Consider the following 19,806-nt stretch of genomic DNA (forward strand, 5'->3'; position numbering starts at 1 on the left):
AATCTTGCGAAGTGTGGAGTTTGTGAGCTCCCAAACATAGCTCAATGTTTAACCCCGCTCCAAAGAGGATAATGCCTTTTTGCAAGAGCTTACTTTTCTTGCATAATCTTCAGGCAACCTTCTCCTTATGTCAACCGATCCGTGTCAAAATAAGTTAAGCTTTTCACTTGGTCTGGCATTTAGGATTCCTGTTTTTTCAGACATAGAGGTGAAAACAAATCATTTTAGGAAACCTTTCAAAATGCCAAGAACTTTTGGTTGTCTTGTTTTACCCACTCTAGAGAAATGGTGACAGAGCTTCCCATATGGTCTAGCGAACTTACTTCCTCCAAGAGCACTTTAGAACGGGTACTTTTAGCTTCTGCAAGGTTGCCAAAACCTTTCTTTTCGGTGACAGATTTTACTCCCAAGTATCTTTTGGACACAAGGAACATGACGGCAAAGGTGCCAAAAGGTCTCCAAAAATGCCAGCATTTCATTATATGTGAAAATCAGTCAATCAAAAGATTTTCCAGAGAAGCTAAACGATTTACCATTTAACCAGGCATGGCAAGGGTTTGCATTTGGCGTATTGCTTAAGGTTCTTCTTGATTTTTCACTCAGGTGGTAGAACATCATGCTTGGTGGCTTTCTTTTCTTGACCTAAAGCAACCTTCTCCTTATGTCAACCGATCCGTGTCCAAATAAGTTAAGCTTTTCACTTGGTCTGGCATTTAGGATTCCTGTTTTTTCAGACATAGAGGTGAAAACAAATCATTTTAGGAAACCTTTCAAAATGCCAAGAACTTTTGGTTGTCTTGTGTTACCCACTCTAGAGAAATGGTGACAGAGCTTCCCATATGGTCTAGCGATTAGGATTCCTGGTTTTCACCCAGGCGGCCTGGGTTCGACTCCCGGTATGGGAATTGTCCTTAGCTTTTCTTCTTTAGTCACCTTTTAATCTCACCCATATAAGTAGATGTCTCCGGTTTACTATTCTATCCGCACCGGATTGAAGATTGCTCCTAGTCAGATTATAGAAATAAACATCGTATTCCAATACATCCTGGATGAGAGAATTTACTACACGTTACATTTTATGTGCACAGAACAGGACTTTTTTTAAGAACACATCAACATTCAATAAACAAAATGTTATTATTTGGCAGGGAAAAAATGACTTTTGCTTGAAATGGAAATTGTCGCTTCTGCCTAAAGCACAAGAAAGCGTCCCTTGAGGATTATATGCAGATAGATTAGTTTTTTACCAATCCAGGACCTTCCAATGAAGTCATGTCTTGCAAACATGTCCAAAAATTAGATTCAATGCACCTTGCATTAACATCAAGACACTGACGCTCTAATAGTTTTACTCGTTTAAACCCTTTTAAGGCATATTGCTGATATCAAAGAAGGCCACGCCACCTTTGCAAAAACTTACTTCCTCCAAGAGCACTTTAGAACGGGTACTTTTAGCTTCCGCAAGGTTGCCAAAACCTTTCTTTTCGGTGACAGATTTTACTCCCAAGTATCTTTTGGACACAAGGAACATGACGGCAAAGGTGCCAAAAGGTCTCCAAAAATGCCAGCATTTCATTATATGTGAAAATCAGTCAATCAAAAGATTTTCCAGAGAAGCTAAACGATTTACCATTTAACCAGGCATGGCAAGGGTTTGCATTTGGCGTATTGCTTAAGGTTCTTCTTGATTTTTCACTCAGGTGGTAGAACATCATGCTTGGTGGCTTTCTTTTCTTGACCTAAAGCAGCCTATCAATGCAGTGCTGTGATATATTTATTCCAGAAGATGTATGAAGAATCTTGCGAAGTGTGGAGTTTGTGAGCTCCCAAACATAGCTCAATGTTTAACCCCGCTCCAAAGAGGATAATGCCTTTTTGCGAGAGCTTCCTTTTCTTGCATAATCTTCAGGCAACCTTCTCCTTATGTCAACCGATCCGTGTCAAAATAAGTTAAGCTTTTCACTTGGTCTGGCATTTAGGATTCCTGTTTTTTCAGACATAGAGGTGAAAACAAATAATTTTAGGAAACCTTTCAAAATGCCAAGAACTTTTGGTTGTCTTGTGTTACCCACTCTAGAGAAATGGTGACAGAGCTTCCCATATGGTCTAGCGATTAGGATTCCTGGTTTTCACCCAGGTGGCCCAGGTTCGACTCCCGGTATGGGAATTGTCCTTAGCTTTTTTTCTTTAGTCACCTTTTAATCTAACCCATATAAGTAGATGTCTCCGGTTTACTATTCAATCCGCACCGGATTGAAGATTGCTCCTAGTCAGATTATAGAAATAAACATCGTATTCCAATACATCCTGGATGAGAGAATTTACTACACGTTACATTTTATGTGCACAGAACAGGACTTTTCTTAAGAACACATCAACATTCAATAAACAAAATGTTATTATTTGGCAGGGAAAAAATGACTTTTGCTTGAAATGGAAATTGTCGCTTCTGCCTAAAGCACAAGAAAGCGTCCCTTGAGGATTATATGCAGATAGATTAGTTTTTTACCAATCCAGGACCTTCCAATGAAGTCATGTCTTGCAAAAATGTCAAAAAATTAGATTCAATGCACCTTGCATTAACATCAAGACACTGACGCTCTAATAGTTTTACTCGTTTAAACCCTTTTAAGGCATATTGCTGATATCAAAGAAGGCCACGCCACCTTTGCAAAAACTTACTTCCTCCAAGAGCACTTTAGAACGGGTACTTTTAGCTTCCGCAAGGTTGCCAAAACCTTTCTTTTCGGTGACAGATTTTACTCCCAAGTATCTTTTGGACACAAGGAACATGACGGCAAAGGTGCCAAAAGGTCTCCAAAAATGCCAGCATTTCATTATATGTGAAAATCAGTCAATCAAAAGATTTTCCAGAGAAGCTAAACGATTTACCATTTAACCAGGCATGGCAAGGGTTTGCATTTGGCGTATTGCTTAAGGTTCTTCTTGATTTTTCACTCAGGTGGTAGAACATCATGCTTGGTGGCTTTCTTTTCTTGACCTAAAGCAGCCTATCAATGCAGTGCTGTGATATATTTATTCCAGAAGATGTATGAAGAATCTTGCGAAGTGTGGAGTTTGTGAGCTCCCAAACATAGCTCAATGTTTAACCCCGCTCCAAAGAGGATAATGCCTTTTTGCGAGAGCTTCCTTTTCTTGCATAATCTTCAGGCAATCTTCTCCTTATGTCAACCGATCCGTGTCAAAATAAGTTAAGCTTTTCACTTGGTCTGGCATTTAGGATTCCTGTTTTTTCAGACATAGAGGTGAAAACAAATAATTTTAGGAAACCTTTCAAAATGCCAAGAACTTTTGGTTGTCTTGTGTTACCCACTCTAGAGAAATGGTGACAGAGCTTCCCATATGGTCTAGCGATTAGGATTCCTGGTTTTCACCCAGGTGGCCCGGGTTCGACTCCCGGTATGGGAATTGTCCTTAGCTTTTTTTCTTTAGTCACCTTTTAATCTAACCCATATAAGTAGATGTCTCCGGTTTACTATTCAATCCGCACCGGATTGAAGATTGCTCCTAGTCAGATTATAGAAATAAACATCGTATTCCAATACATCCTGGATGAGAGAATTTACTACACGTTACATTTTATGTGCACAGAACAGGACTTTTCTTAAGAACACATCAACATTCAATAAACAAAATGTTATTATTTGGCAGGGAAAAAATGACTTTTGCTTGAAATGGAAATTGTCGCTTCTGCCTAAAGCACAAGAAAGCGTCCCTTGAGGATTATATGCAGATAGATTAGTTTTTTACCAATCCAGGACCTTCCAATGAAGTCATGTCTTGCAAAAATGTCAAAAAATTAGATTCAATGCACCTTGCATTAACATCAAGACACTGACGCTCTAATAGTTTTACTCGTTTAAACCCTTTTAAGGCATATTGCTGATATCAAAGAAGGCCACGCCACCTTTGCAAAAACTTACTTCCTCCAAGAGCACTTTAGAACGGGTACTTTTAGCTTCCGCAAGGTTGCCAAAACCTTTCTTTTCGGTGACAGATTTTACTCCCAAGTATCTTTTGGACACAAGGAACATGACGGCAAAGGTGCCAAAAGGTCTCCAAAAATGCCAGCATTTCATTATATGTGAAAATCAGTCAATCAAAAGATTTTCCAGAGAAGCTAAACGATTTACCATTTAACCAGGCATGGCAAGGGTTTGCATTTGGCGTATTGCTTAAGGTTCTTCTTGATTTTTCACTCAGGTGGTAGAACATCATGCTTGGTGGCTTTCTTTTCTTGACCTAAAGCAGCCTATCAATGCAGTGCTGTGATATATTTATTCCAGAAGATGTATGAAGAATCTTGCGAAGTGTGGAGTTTGTGAGCTCCCAAAGATAGCTCAATGTTTAACCCCGCTCCAAAGAGGATAATGCCTTTTTGCAAGAGCTTCCTTTTCTTGCATAATCTTCAGGCAACCTTCTCCTTATGTCAACCGATCCGTGTCCAAATAAGTTAAGCTTTTCACTTGGTCTGGCATTTAGGATTCCTGTTTTTTCAGACATAGAGGTGAAAACAAATCATTTTAGGAAACCTTTCAAAATGCCAAGAACTTTTGGTTGTCTTGTGTTACCCACTCTAGAGAAAAGGTGACAGAGCTTCCCATATGGTCTAGCGATTAGGATTCCTGGTTCTCACCCAGGCGGCCTGGGTTCGACTCCCGGTATGGGAATTGTCCTTAGCTTTTCTTCTTTAGTCACCTTTTAATCTCACCCATATAAGTAGATGTCTCCGGTTTACTATTCTATCCGCACCGGATTGAAGATTGCTCCTAGTCAGATTATAGAAATAAACATCGTATTCCAATACATCCTGGATGAGAGAATTTACTACACGTTACATTTTATGTGCACAGAACAGGACTTTTCTAAAGAACACATCAACATTCAATAAACAAAATGTTATTATTTGGCAGGGAAAAAATGACTTTTGCTTGAAATGGAAATTGTCGCTTCTGCCTAAAGCACAAGAAAGCGTCCCTTGAGGATTATATGCAGATAGATTAGTTTTTTACCAATCCAGGACCTTCCAATGAAGTCATGTCTTGCAAACATGTCAAAAAAGTTAGATTCAATGCACCTTGCATTAACATCAAGACACTGACGCTCTAATAGTTTTACTCGTTTAAACCCTTTTAAGGCATATTGCTGATATCAAAGAAGGCCACGCCACCTTTGCAAAAACTTACTTCCTCCAAGAGCACTTTAGAACGGGTACTTTTAGCTTCCGCAAGGTTGCCAAAACCTTTCTTTTCGGTGATAGATTTTACTCCCAAGTATCTTTTGGACACAAGGAACATGACGGCAAAGGTGCCAAAAGGTCTCCAAAAATGCCAGCATTTCATTATATGGGAAAATCAGTCAATCAAAACATTCTCCAGAGAAGCTAAACGATTTACCATTTAACCAGGCATGGCAAGGGTTTGCTTTTGGCGTATTGCTTAAGGTTCTTCTTGATTTTTCACTCAGGTGGTAGAACATCATGCTTGGTGGCTTTCTTTTCTTGACCTAAAGCAGCCTATCAATGCAGTGCTGTGATATATTTATTCCAGAAGATGTATGAAGAATCTTGCGAAGTGTGGAGTTTGTGAGCTCCCAAACATAGCTCAATGTTTAACCCCGCTCCAAAGAGGATAATGCCTTTTTGCAAGAGCTTCCTTTTCTTGCATAATCTTCAGGCAACCTTCTCCTTATGTCAACCGATCCGTGTCAAAATAAGTTAAGCTTTTCACTTGGTCTGGCATTTAGGATTCCTGTTTTTTCAGACATAGAGGTGAAAACAAATCATTTTAGGAAACCTTTCAAAATGCCAAGAACTTTTGGTTGTCTTGTGTTACCCACTCTAGAGAAAAGGTGACAGAGATTCCCATATGGTCTAGCGGTTAGGATTCCTGGTTTTCACCCAGGCGGCCTGGGTTCGACTCCCGGTATGGGAATTGTCCTTAGCTTTTCTTCTTTAGTCACCTTTTAATCTCACCCATATAAGTTAATGTCTCCGGTTTACTATTCTATCCGCACTGGATTGAAGATTGCTCCTAGTCAGATTATAGAAATAAACATCGTATTCCAATACATCCTGGATGGGAGAATTTACTACACATAACATTTTATGTGCACAGAACAGGACTTTTCTAAAGAACACATCAACATTCAATAAACAAAATGTTATTATTTGGCAGGGAAAAAATGACTTTTGCTTTAAATGGAAATTGTCGCTTCTGCCTAAAGCACAAGAAAGCGTCCCTTGAGGATTATATGCAGATAGATTAGTTTTTTTACCAATCCAGGACCTTCCAATGAAGTCATGTCTTGCAAACATGTCAAAAAATTAGATTCAATGCACCTTGCATATAATCAAGACACTGACGCTCTAATAGTTTTACTTGTTTAAACCCTTTTAAGGCATATTGCTGATATCAAAGAAGGCCACGCCACCTTTGCAAAAACTTACTTCCTCCAAGAGCACTTTAGAACGGGTACTTTTAGCTTCCGCAAGGTTGCCAAAACCTTTCTTTTCGGTGATAGATTTTACTCCCAAGTATCTTTTGGACACAAGGAACATGACGGCAAAGGTGCCAAAAGGTCTCCAAAAATGCCAGCATTTCATTATATGTGAAAATCAGTCAATCAAAAGATTTTCCAGAGAAGCTAAACGATTTACCATTTAACCAGGCATGGCAAGGGTTTGCATTTGGCGTATTGCTTAAGGTTCTTCTTGATTTTTCACTCAGGTGGTAGAACATCATGCTTGGTGGCTTTCTTTTCTTGACCTAAAGCAGCCTATCAATGCAGTGCTGTGATATATTTATTCCAGAAGATGTATGAAGAATCTTGCGAAGTGTGGAGTTTGTGAGCTCCCAAAGATAGCTCAATGTTTAACCCCGCTCCAAAGAGGATAATGCCTTTTTGCAAGAGCTTCCTTTTCTTGCATAATCTTCAGGCAACCTTCTCCTTATGTCAACCGATCCGTGTCAAAATAAGTTAAGCTTTTCACTTGGTCTGGCATTTAGGATTCCTGTTTTTTCAGACATAGAGGTGAAAACAAATAATTTTAGGAAACCTTTCAAAATGCCAAGAACTTTTGGTTGTCTTGTGTTACCCACTCTAGAGAAATGGTGACAGAGCTTCCCATATGGTCTAGCGATTAGAATTCCTGGTTTTCACCCAGGCGGCCTGGGTTCGACTCCCGGTATGGGAATTGTCCTTAGCTTTTCTTCTTTAGTCACCTTTTAATCTCACCCATATAAGTAGATGTCTCCGGTTTACTATTCTATCCGCACCGGATTGAAGATTGCTCCTAGTCAGATTATAGAAATAAACATCGTATTCCAATACATCCTGGATGAGAGAATTTACTACACGTTACATTTTATGTGCACAGAACAGGACTTTTCTTAAGAACACATCAACATTCAATAAACAAAATGTTATTATTTGGCAGGGAAAAAATGACTTTTGCTTGAAATGGAAATTGTCGCTTCTGCCTAAAGCACAAGAAAGCGTCCCTTGAGGATTATATGCAGATAGATTAGTTTTTTACCAATCCAGGACCTTCCAATGAAGTCATGTCTTGCAAAAATGTCAAAAAATTAGATTCAATGCACCTTGCATTAACATCAAGACACTGACGCTCTAATAGTTTTACTCGTTTAAACCCTTTTAAGGCATATTGCTGATATCAAAGAAGGCCACGCCACCTTTGCAAAAACTTACTTCCTCCAAGAGCACTTTAGAACGGGTACTTTTAGCTTCCGCAAGGTTGCCAAAACCTTTCTTTTCTGTGACAGATTTTACTCCCAAGTATCTTTTGGACACAAGGAACATGACGGCAAAGGTGCCAAAAGGTCTCCAAAAATGCCAGCATTTCATTATATGTGAAAATCAGTCAATCAAAAGATTTTCCAGAGAAGCTAAACGATTTACCATTTAACCAGGCATGGCAAGGGTTTGCATTTGGCGTATTGCTTAAGGTTCTTCTTGATTTTTCACTCAGGTGGTAGAACATCATGCTTGGTGGCTTTCTTTTCTTGACCTAAAGCAGCCTATCAATGCAGTGCTGTGATATATTTATTCCAGAAGATGTATGAAGAATCTTGCGAAGTGTGGAGTTTGTGAGCTCCCAAAGATAGCTCAATGTTTAACCCCGCTCCAAAGAGGATAATGCCTTTTTGCAAGAGCTTCCTTTTCTTGCATAATCTTCAGGCAACCTTCTCCTTATGTCAACCGATCCGTGTCAAAATAAGTTAAGCTTTTCACTTGGTCTGGCATTTAGGATTCCTGTTTTTTCAGACATAGAGGTGAAAACAAATCATTTTAGGAAACCTTTCAAAATGCCAAGAACTTTTGGTTGTCTTGTGTTACCCACTCTAGAGAAAAGGTGACAGAGCTTCCCATATGGTCTAGCGGTTAGGATTCCTGGTTTTCACCCAGGCGGCCCGGGTTTGACTCCCGGTATGGGAATTGTCCTTAGCTTTTCTTCTTTAGTCACCTTTTAATCTCACCCATATAAGTAGATGTCTCCGGTTTACTATTCTATCCGCACCGGATTGAAGATTGCTCCTAGTCAGATTATAGAAATAAACATCGTATTCCAATACATCCTGGATGAGAGAATTTACTACACATAACATTTTATGTGCACAGAACAGGACTTTTCTAAAGAACACATCAACATTCAATAAAATTTTTTTATTATTTGGCAGGGAAAAAATGACTTTTGCTTGAAATGGAAATTGTCGCTTCTGCCTAAAGCACAAGAAAGCGTCCCTTGAGGATTATATGCAGATAGATTAGTTTTTTTACCAATCCAGGACCTTCCAATGAAGTCATGTCTTGCAAACATGTCAAAAAATTAGATTCAATGCACCTTGCATTAACATCAAGACACTGACGCTCTAATAGTTTTACTCGTTTAAACCCTTTTAAGGCATATTGCTGATATCAAAGAAGGCCACGCCACCTTTGCAAAAACTTACTTCCTCCAAGAGCACTTTAGAACGGGTGCTTTTAGCTTCCACAAGGTTGCCAAAACCTTTCTTTTCGGTGATAGATTTTACTCCCAAGTATCTTTTGGACACAAGGAACATGACGGCAAAGGTGCCAAAAGGTCTCCAAAAATGCCAGCATTTCATTATATGGGAAAATCAGTCAATCAAAAGATTTTCCAGAGAAGCTAAACGATTTACCATTTAACCAGGCATGGCAAGGGTTTGCATTTGGCGTATTGCTTAAGGTTCTTCTTGATTTTTCACTCAGGTGGTAGAACATCATGCTTGGTGGCTTTCTTTTCTTGACCTAAAGCAGCCTATCAATGCAGTGCTGTGATATATTTATTCCAGAAGATGTATGAAGAATCTTGCGAAGTGTGGAGTTTGTGAGCTCCCAAACATAGCTCAATGTTTAACCCCGCTCCAAAGAGGATAATGCCTTTTTGCAAGAGCTTACTTTTCTTGCATAATCTTCAGGCAACCTTCTCCTTATGTCAACCGATCCGTGTCAAAATAAGTTAAGCTTTTCACTTGGTCTGGCATTTAGGATTCCTGTTTTTTCAGACATAGAGGTGAAAACAAATCATTTTAGGAAACCTTTCAAAATGCCAAGAACTTTTGGTTGTCTTGTTTTACCCACTCTAGAGAAATGGTGACAGAGCTTCCCATATGGTCTAGCGAACTTACTTCCTCCAAGAGCACTTTAGAACGGGTACTTTTAGCTTCTGCAAGGTTGCCAAAACCTTTCTTTTCGGTGACAGATTTTACTCCCAAGTATCTTTTGGACACAAGGAACATGACGGCAAAGGTGCCAAAAGGTCTCCAAAAATGCCAGCATTTCATTATATGTGAAAATCAGTCAATCAAAAGATTTTCCAGAGAAGCTAAACGATTTACCATTTAACCAGGCATGGCAAGGGTTTGCATTTGGCGTATTGCTTAAGGTTCTTCTTGATTTTTCACTCAGGTGGTAGAACATCATTCTTGGTGGCTTTCTTTTCTTGACCTAAAGCAACCTTCTCCTTATGTCAACCGATCCGTGTCCAAATAAGTTAAGCTTTTCACTTGGTCTGGCATTTAGGATTCCTGTTTTTTCAGACATAGAGGTGAAAACAAATCATTTTAGGAAACCTTTCAAAATGCCAAGAACTTTTGGTTGTCTTGTGTTACCCACTCTAGAGAAATGGTGACAGAGCTTCCCATATGGTCTAGCGATTAGGATTCCTGGTTTTCACCCAGGCGGCCTGGGTTCGACTCCCGGTATGGGAATTGTCCTTAGCTTTTCTTCTTTAGTCACCTTTTAATCTCACCCATATAAGTAGATGTCTCCGGTTTACTATTCTATCCGCACCGGATTGAAGATTGCTCCTAGTCAGATTATAGAAATAAACATCGTATTCCAATACATCCTGGATGAGAGAATTTACTACACGTTACATTTTATGTGCACAGAACAGGACTTTTTTTAAGAACACATCAACATTCAATAAACAAAATGTTATTATTTGGCAGGGAAAAAATGACTTTTGCTTGAAATGGAAATTGTCGCTTCTGCCTAAAGCACAAGAAAGCGTCCCTTGAGGATTATATGCAGATAGATTAGTTTTTTACCAATCCAGGACCTTCCAATGAAGTCATGTCTTGCAAACATGTCAAAAAATTAGATTCAATGCACCTTGCATTAACATCAAGACACTGACGCTCTAATAGTTTTACTCGTTTAAACCCTTTTAAGGCATATTGCTGATATCAAAGAAGGCCACGCCACCTTTGCAAAAACTTACTTCCTCCAAGAGCACTTTAGAACGGGTACTTTTAGCTTCCGCAAGGTTGCCAAAACCTTTCTTTTCGGTGACAGATTTTACTCCCAAGTATCTTTTGGACACAAGGAACATGACGGCAAAGGTGCCAAAAGGTCTCCAAAAATGCCAGCATTTCATTATATGTGAAAATCAGTCAATCAAAAGATTTTCCAGAGAAGCTAAACGATTTACCATTTAACCAGGCATGGCAAGGGTTTGCATTTGGCGTATTGCTTAAGGTTCTTCTTGATTTTTCACTCAGGTGGTAGAACATCATGCTTGGTGGCTTTCTTTTCTTGACCTAAAGCAGCCTATCAATGCAGTGCTGTGATATATTTATTCCAGAAGATGTATGAAGAATCTTGCGAAGTGTGGAGTTTGTGAGCTCCCAAACATAGCTCAATGTTTAACCCGGCGCCAAAGAGTATAATGCCTTTTTGCAAGAGCTTCCTTTTCTTGCATAATCTTCAGGCAACCTTCTCCTTATGTCAACCGATCCGTGTCCAAATAAGTTAAGCTTTTCACTTGGTCTGGCATTTAGGATTCCTGTTTTTTCAGACATAGAGGTGAAAACAAATCATTTTAGGAAACCTTTCAAAATGCCAAGAACTTTTGGTTGTCTTGTGTTACCCACTCTAGAGAAAAGGTGACAGAGCTTCCCATATGGTCTAGCGGTTAGGATTCCTGGTTTTCACCCAGGCGGCCCGGGTTCGACTCCTGGTATGGGAATTGTCCTTAGCTTTTCTTCTTTAGTCACCTTTTAATCTCACCCATATAAGTAGATGTCTCCGGTTTACTATTCTATCCGCACCGGATTGAAGATTGCTCCTAGTCAGATTATAGAAATAAACATCGTATTCCAATACATCCTGGATGAGAGAATTTACTACACGTTACATTTTATGTGCACAGAACAGGACTTTTCTAAAGAACACATCAACATTCAATAAACAAAATGTTATTATTTGGCAGGGAAAAAATGACTTTTGCTTGAAATGGAAATTGTCGCTTCTGCCTAAAGCACAAGAAAGCGTCCCTTGAGGATTATATGCAGATAGATTAGTTTTTTACCAATCCAGGACCTTCCAATGAAGTCATGTCTTGCAAACATGTCAAAAAAGTTAGATTCAATGCACCTTGCATTAACATCAAGACACTGACGCTCTAATAGTTTTACTTGTTTAAACCCTTTTAAGGCATATTGCTGATATCAAAGAAGGCCACGCCACCTTTGCAAAAACTTACTTCCTCCAAGAGCACTTTAGAACGGGTACTTTTAGCTTCCGCAAGGTTGCCAAAACCTTTCTTTTCGGTGATAGATTTTACTCCCAAGTATCTTTTGGACACAAGGAACATGACGGCAAAGGTGCCAAAAGGTCTCCAAAAATGCCAGCATTTCATTATATGGGAAAATCAGTCAATCAAAAGATTCTCCAGAGAAGCTAAACGATTTACCATTTAACCAGGCATGGCAAGGGTTTGCATTTGGCGTATTGCTTAAGGTTCTTCTTGATTTTTCACTCAGGTGGTAGAACATCATGCTTGGTGGCTTTCTTTTCTTGACCTAAAGCAGCCTATCAATGCAGTGCTGTGATATATTTATTCCAGAAGATGTATGAAGAATCTTGCGAAGTGTGGAGTTTGTGAGCTCCCAAACATAGCTCAATGTTTAACCCCGCTCCAAAGAGGATAATGCCTTTTTGCGAGAGCTTCCTTTTCTTGCATAATCTTCAGGCAACCTTCTCCTTATGTCAACCGATCCGTGTCAAAATAAGTTAAGCTTTTCACTTGGTCTGGCATTTAGGATTCCTGTTTTTTCAGACATAGAGGTGAAAACAAATCATTTTAGGAAACCTTTCAAAATGCCAAGAACTTTTGGTTGTCTTGTGTTACCCACTCTAGAGAAATGGTGACAGAGCTTCCCATATGGTCTAGCGATTAGGATTCCTGGTTTTCACCCAGGTGGCCCGGGTTCGACTCCCGGTATGGGAATTGTCCTTAGCTTTTCTTCTTTAGTCACCTTTTAATCTAACCCATATAAGTAGATGTCTCCGGTTTACTATTCAATCCGCACCGGATTGAAGATTGCTCCTAGTCAGATTATAGAAATAAACATCGTATTCCAATACATCCTGGATGAGAGAATTTACTACACGTTACATTTTATGTGCACAGAACAGGACTTTTCTTAAGAACACATCAACATTCAATAAACAAAATGTTATTATTTGGCAGGGAAAAAATTACTTTTGCTTGAAATGGAAATTGTCGCTTCTGCCTAAAGCACAAGAAAGCGTCCCTTGAGGATTATATGCAGATAGATTAGTTTTTTACCAATCCAGGACCTTCCAATGAAGTCATGTCTTGCAAAAATGTCAAAAAATTAGATTCAATGCACCTTGCATTAACATCAAGACACTGACGCTCTAATAGTTTTACTCGTTTAAACCCTTTTAAGGCATATTGCTGATATCAAAGAAGGCCACGCCACCTTTGCAAAAACTTACTTCCTCCAAGAGCACTTTAGAACGGGTACTTTTAGCTTCCGCAAGGTTGCCAAAACCTTTCTTTTCGGTGACAGATTTTACTCCCAAGTATCTTTTGGACACAAGGAACATGACGGCAAAGGTGCCAAAAGGTCTCCAAAAATGCCAGCATTTCATTATATGTGAAAATCAGTCAATCAAAAGATTTTCCAGAGAAGCTAAACGATTTACCATTTAACCAGGCATGGCAAGGGTTTGCATTTGGCGTATTGCTTAAGGTTCTTCTTGATTTTTCACTCAGGTGGTAGAACATCATGCTTGGTGGCTTTCTTTTCTTGACCTAAAGCAGCCTATCAATGCAGTGCTGTGATATATTTATTCCAGAAGATGTATGAAGAATCTTGCGAAGTGTGGAGTTTGTGAGCTCCCAAAGATAGCTCAATGTTTAACCCCGCTCCAAAGAGGATAATGCCTTTTTGCAAGAGCTTCCTTTTCTTGCATAATCTTCAGGCAACCTTCTCCTTATGTCAACCGATCCGTGTCAAAATAAGTTAAGCTTTTCACTTGGTCTGGCATTTAGGATTCCTGTTTTTTCAGACATAGAGGTGAAAACAAATCATTTTAGGAAACCTTTCAAAATGCCAAGAACTTTTGGTTGTCTTGTGTTACCCACTCTAGAGAAAAGGTGACAGAGCTTCCCATATGGTCTAGCGATTAGGATTCCTGGTTTTCACCCAGGCGGCCTGGGTTCGACTCCCGGTATGGGAATTGTCCTTAGCTTTTCTTCTTTAGTCACCTTTTAATCTCACCCATATAAGTAGATGTCTCCGGTTTACTATTCTATCCGCACCGGATTGAAGATTGCTCCTAGTCAGATTATAGAAATAAACATCGTATTCCAATACATCCTGGATGAGAGAATTTACTACACGTTACATTTTATGTGCACAGAACAGGACTTTTCTAAAGAACACATCAACATTCAATAAACAAAATGTTATTATTTGGCAGGGAAAAAATGACTTTTGCTTGAAATGGAAATTGTCGCTTCTGCCTAAAGCACAAGAAAGCGTCCCTTGAGGATTATATGCAGATAGATTAGTTTTTTACCAATCCAGGACCTTCCAATGAAGTCATGTCTTGCAAACATGTCAAAAAAGTTAGATTCAATGCACCTTGCATTAACATCAAGACACTGACGCTCTAATAGTTTTACTCGTTTAAACCCTTTTAAGGCATATTGCTGATATCAAAGAAGGCCACGCCACCTTTGCAAAAACTTACTTCCTCCAAGAGCACTTTAGAACTGGTACTTTTAGCTTCCGCAAGGTTGCCAAAACCTTTCTTTTCGGTGATAGATTTTACTCCCAAGTATCTTTTGGACACAAGGAACATGACGGCAAAGGTGCCAAATGGTCTCCAAAAATGCCAGCATTTCATTATATGGGAAAATCAGTCAATCAAAACATTCTCCAGAGAAGCTAAACGATTTACCATTTAACCAGGCATGGCAAGGGTTTGCATTTGGCGTATTGCTTAAGGTTCTTCTTGATTTTTCACTCAGGTGGTAGAACATCATGCTTGGTGGCTTTCTTTTCTTGACCTAAAGCAGCCTATCAATGCAGTGCTGTGATATATTTATTCCAGAAGATGTATGAAGAATCTTGCGAAGTGTGGAGTTTGTGAGCTCCCAAACATAGCTCAATGTTTAACCCCGCTCCAAAGAGGATAATGCCTTTTTGCGAGAGCTTCCTTTTCTTGCATAATCTTCAGGCAACCTTCTCCTTATGTCAACCGATCCGTGTCAAAATAAGTTAAGCTTTTCACTTGGTCTGGCATTTAGGATTCCTGTTTTTTCAGACATAGAGGTGAAAACAAATCATTTTAGGAAACCTTTCAAAATGCCAAGAACTTTTGGTTGTCTTGTGTTACCCACTCTAGAGAAATGGTGACAGAGCTTCCCATATGGTCTAGCGATTAGGATTCCTGGTTTTCACCCAGGTGGCCCGGGTTCGACTCCCGGTATGGGAATTGTCCTTAGCTTTTCTTCTTTAGTCACCTTTTAATCTAACCCATATAAGTAGATGTCTCCGGTTTACTATTCAATCCGCACCGGATTGAAGATTGCTCCTAGTCAGATTATAGAAATAAACATCGTATTCCAATACATCCTGGATGAGAGAATTTACTACACGTTACATTTTATGTGCACAGAACAGGACTTTTCTTAAGAACACATCAACATTCAATAAACAAAATGTTATTATTTGGCAGGGAAAAAATGACTTTTGCTTGAAATGGAAATTGTCGCTTCTGCCTAAAGCACAAGAAAGCGTCCCTTGAGGATTATATGCAGATAGATTAGTTTTTTTACCAATCCAGGACCTTCCAATGAAGTCATGTCTTGCAAACATGTCAAAAAATTAGATTCAATGCACCTTGCATTAACATCAAGACACTGACGCTCTAATAGTTTTACTCGTTTAAACCCTTTTAAGGCATATTGCTGATATCAAAGAAGGCCACGCCACCTTTGCAAAAACTTACTTCCTCCAAGAGCACTTTAGAACGGGTGCTTTTAGCTTCCACAAGGTTGCCAAAACCTTTCTTTTCGGTGATAGATTTTACTCCCAAGTATCTTTTGGACACAAGGAACATGACGGCAAAGGTGCCAAAAGGTCTCCAAAAATGCCAGCATTTCATTATATGGGAAAATCAGTCAATCAAAAGATTCTCCAGAGAAGCTAAACGATTTACCATTTAACCAGGCATGGCAAGGGTTTGCATTTGGCGTATTGCTTAAGGTTCTTCTTGATTTTTCACTCAGGTGGTAGAACATCATGCTTGGTGGCTTTCTTTTCTTGACCTAAAGCAGCCTATCAATGCAGTGCTGTGATATATTTATTCCAGAAGATGTATGAAGAATCTTGCGAAGTGTGGAGTTTGTGAGCTCCCAAAGATAGCTCAATGTTTAACCCCGCTCCAAAGAGGATAATGCCTTTTTGCAAGAGCTTCCTTTTCTTGCATAATCTTCAGGCAACCTTCTCCTTATGTCAACCGATCCGTGTCAAAATAAGTTAAGCTTTTCACTTGGTCTGGCATTTAGGATTCCTGTTTTTTCAGACATAGAGGTGAAAACAAATCATTTTAGGAAACCTTTCAAAATGCCAAGAACTTTTGGTTGTCTTGTGTTACCCACTCTAGAGAAATGGTGACAGAGCTTCCCATATGGTCTAGCGGTTAGGATTCCTGGTTTTCACCCAGGCGGCCCGGGTTCGACTCCCGGTATGGGAATTGTCCTTAGCTTTTCTTCTTTAGTCACCTTTTAATCTCACCCATATAAGTAGATGTCTCCGGTTTACTATTCTATCCGCACCGGATTGAAGATTGCTCCTAGTCAGATTATAGAAATAAACATCGTATTCCAATACATCCTGGATGAGAGAATTTACTACACGTTACATTTTATGTGCACAGAACAGGACTTTTCTAAAGAACACATCAACATTCAATAAACAAAATGTTATTATTTGGCAGGGAAAAAATGACTTTTGCTTGAAATGGAAATTGTCGCTTCTGCCTAAAGCACAAGAAAGCGTCCCTTGAGGATTATATGCAGATAGATTAGTTTTTTACCAATCCAGGACCTTCCAATGAAGTCATGTCTTGCAAACATGTCAAAAAAGTTAGATTCAATGCACCTTGCATTAACATCAAGACACTGACGCTCTAATAGTTTTACTCGTTTAAACCCTTTTAAGGCATATTGCTGATATCAAAGAAGGCCACGCCACCTTTGCAAAAACTTACTTCCTCCAAGAGCACTTTAGAACGGGTACTTTTAGCTTCCGCAAGGTTGCCAAAACCTTTCTTTTCGGTGATAGATTTTACTCCCAAGTATCTTTTGGACACAAGGAACATGACGGCAAAGGTGCCAAAAGGTCTCCAAAAATGCCAGCATTTCATTATATGGGAAAATCAGTCAATCAAAACATTCTCCAGAGAAGCTAAACGATTTACCATTTAACGAGGCATGGCAAGGGTTTGCATTTGGCGTATTGCTTAAGGTTCTTCTTGATTTTTCACTCAGGTGGTAGAACATAATGCTTGGTGGCTTTCTTTTCTTGACCTAAAGCAGCCTATCAATGCAGTGCTGTGATATATTTATTCCAGAAGATGTATGAAGAATCTTGCGAAGTGTGGAGTTTGTGAGCTCCCAAACATAGCTCAATGTTTAACCCCGCTCCAAAGAGGATAAAGCCTTTTTGCAAGAGCTTCCTTTTCTTGCATAATCTTCAGGCAACCTTCTCCTTATGTCAACCGATCCGTGTCCAAATAAGTTAAGCTTTTCACTTGGTCTGGCATTTAGGATTCCTGTTTTTTCAGACATAGAGGTGAAAACAAATCATTTTAGGAAACCTTTCAAAATGCCAAGAACTTTTGGTTGTCTTGTGTTACCCACTCTAGAGAAATGGTGACAGAGCTTCCCATATGGTCTAGCGATTAGGATTCCTGGTTTTCACCCAGGCGGCCCGGGTTCGACTCCCGGTATGGGAATTGTCCTTAGCTTTTCTTCTTTAGTCACCTTTTAATCTCACCCATATAAGTAGATGTCTCCGGTTTACTATTCTATCCGCACCGGATTGAAGATTGCTCCTAGTCAGATTATAGAAATAAACATCGTATTCCAATACATCCTGGATGAGAGAATTTACTACACGTTACATTTTATGTGCACAGAACAGGACTTTTCTTAAGAACACATCAACATTCAATAAACAAAATGTTATTATTTGGCAGGGAAAAAATGACTTTTGCTTGAAATGGAAATTGTCGCTTCTGCCTAAAGCACAAGAAAGCGTCCCTTGAGGATTATATGCAGATAGATTAGTTTTTTACCAATCCAGGACCTTCCAATGAAGTCATGTCTTGCAAAAATGTCAAAAAATTAGATTCAATGCACCTTGCATTAACATCAAGACACTGACGCTCTAATAGTTTTACTCGTTTAAACCCTTTTAAGGCATATTGCTGATTTCAAAGAAGGCCACGCCACCTTTGCAAAAACTTACTTCCTCCAAGAGCTCTTTAGAACGGGTACTTTTAGCTTCCGCAAGGTTGCCAAAACCTTTCTTTTCGGTGACAGATTTTACTCCCAAGTATCTTTTGGACACAAGGAACATGACGGCGAAGGTGCCAAAAGGTCTCCAAAAATGCCAGCATTTCATTATATGTGAAAATCAGTCAATCAAAAGATTTTCCAGAGAAGCTAAACGATTTACCATTTAACCAGGCATGGCAAGGGTTTGCATTTGGCGTATTGCTTAAGGTTCTTCTTGATTTTTCACTCAGGTGGTAGAACATCATGCTTGGTGGCTTTCTTTTCTTGACCTAAAGCAGCCTATCAATGCAGTGCTGTGATATATTTATTCCAGAAGATGTATGAAGAATCTTGCGAAGTGTGGAGTTTGTGAGCTCCCAAAGATAGCTCAATGTTTAACCCCGCTCCAAAGAGGATAATGCCTTTTTGCAAGAGCTTCCTTTTCTTGCATAATCTTCAGGCAACCTTCTCCTTATGTCAACCGATCCGTGTCCAAATAAGTTAAGCTTTTCACTTGGTCTGGCATTTAGGATTCCTGTTTTTTCAGACATAGAGGTGAAAACAAATCATTTTAGGAAACCTTTCAAAATGCCAAGAACTTTTGGTTGTCTTGTGTTATCCACTCTAGAGAAAAGGTAACAGAGCTTCCCATATGGTCTAGCGGTTAGGATTCCTGGTTTTCACCCAGGCGGCCCGGGTTCGACTCCCGGTATGGGAATTGTCCTTAGCTTTTCTTCTTTAGTCACCTTTTGTTCTCACCCATATAAGTAGATGTCTCCGGTTTACTATTCTATCCGCACTGGATTGAAGATTTCTCCTAGTCAGATTATAGAAATAAACATCGTATTCCAATACATCCTGGATGAGAGAATTTACTACACATAACATTTTATGTGCACAGAACAGGACTTTTCTAAAGAACACATCAACATTCAATAAAATTTTTTTATTATTTGGCAGGGAAAAAAGGACTTTTGCTTGAAATGGAAATTGTCGCTTCTGCCTAAAGCACAAGAAAGCGTCCCTTGAGGATTATATGCAGATAGATTAGTTTTTTACCAATCCAGGACCTTCCAATGAAGTCATGTCTTGCAAACATGTCAAAAAATTAGATTCAATGCACCTTGCATTAACATCAAGACACTGACGCTCTAATAGTTTTACTCGTTTAAACCCGTTTAAGGCATATTGCTGATATCAAAGAAGGCCACGCCACCTTTGCAAAAACTTACTTCCTCCAAGAGCACTTTAGAACGGGTGCTTTTAGCTTACACAAGGTTGCCAAAACCTTTCTTTTCGGTGATAGATTTTACTCCCAAGTATCTTTTGGACACAAGGAACATGACGGCAAAGGTGCCAAAAGGTCTCCAAAAATGCCAGCATTTCATTATATGGGAAAATCAGTCAATCAA

At 39.3% G+C, this 19,806-nt stretch overlaps 3 non-coding genes across 3 annotated transcripts; all 3 read left to right on the forward strand.

Moving 5' to 3' along the window:
• Positions 1–5,882: 5,882 nt before the first annotated feature.
• On the forward strand, positions 5,883–5,954 carry TRNAE-UUC (transfer RNA glutamic acid (anticodon UUC)). Its single transcript has one exon. It is a non-coding gene; the product is annotated as a tRNA-Glu (tRNA).
• Positions 5,955–16,515: 10,561 nt separating this feature from the next.
• TRNAE-UUC (transfer RNA glutamic acid (anticodon UUC)) lies at positions 16,516–16,587 on the forward strand. The gene has a single exon. It is a non-coding gene; the product is annotated as a tRNA-Glu (tRNA).
• Positions 16,588–19,040: 2,453 nt separating this feature from the next.
• On the forward strand, positions 19,041–19,112 carry TRNAE-UUC (transfer RNA glutamic acid (anticodon UUC)). Its single transcript has one exon. It is a non-coding gene; the product is annotated as a tRNA-Glu (tRNA).
• Positions 19,113–19,806: the final 694 nt, after the last annotated feature.

This window comes from Pelobates fuscus, chromosome 3 (genome assembly GCF_036172605.1).
Source record: "Pelobates fuscus isolate aPelFus1 chromosome 3, aPelFus1.pri, whole genome shotgun sequence".
Taxonomy (NCBI): domain Eukaryota; kingdom Metazoa; phylum Chordata; class Amphibia; order Anura; family Pelobatidae; genus Pelobates; species Pelobates fuscus.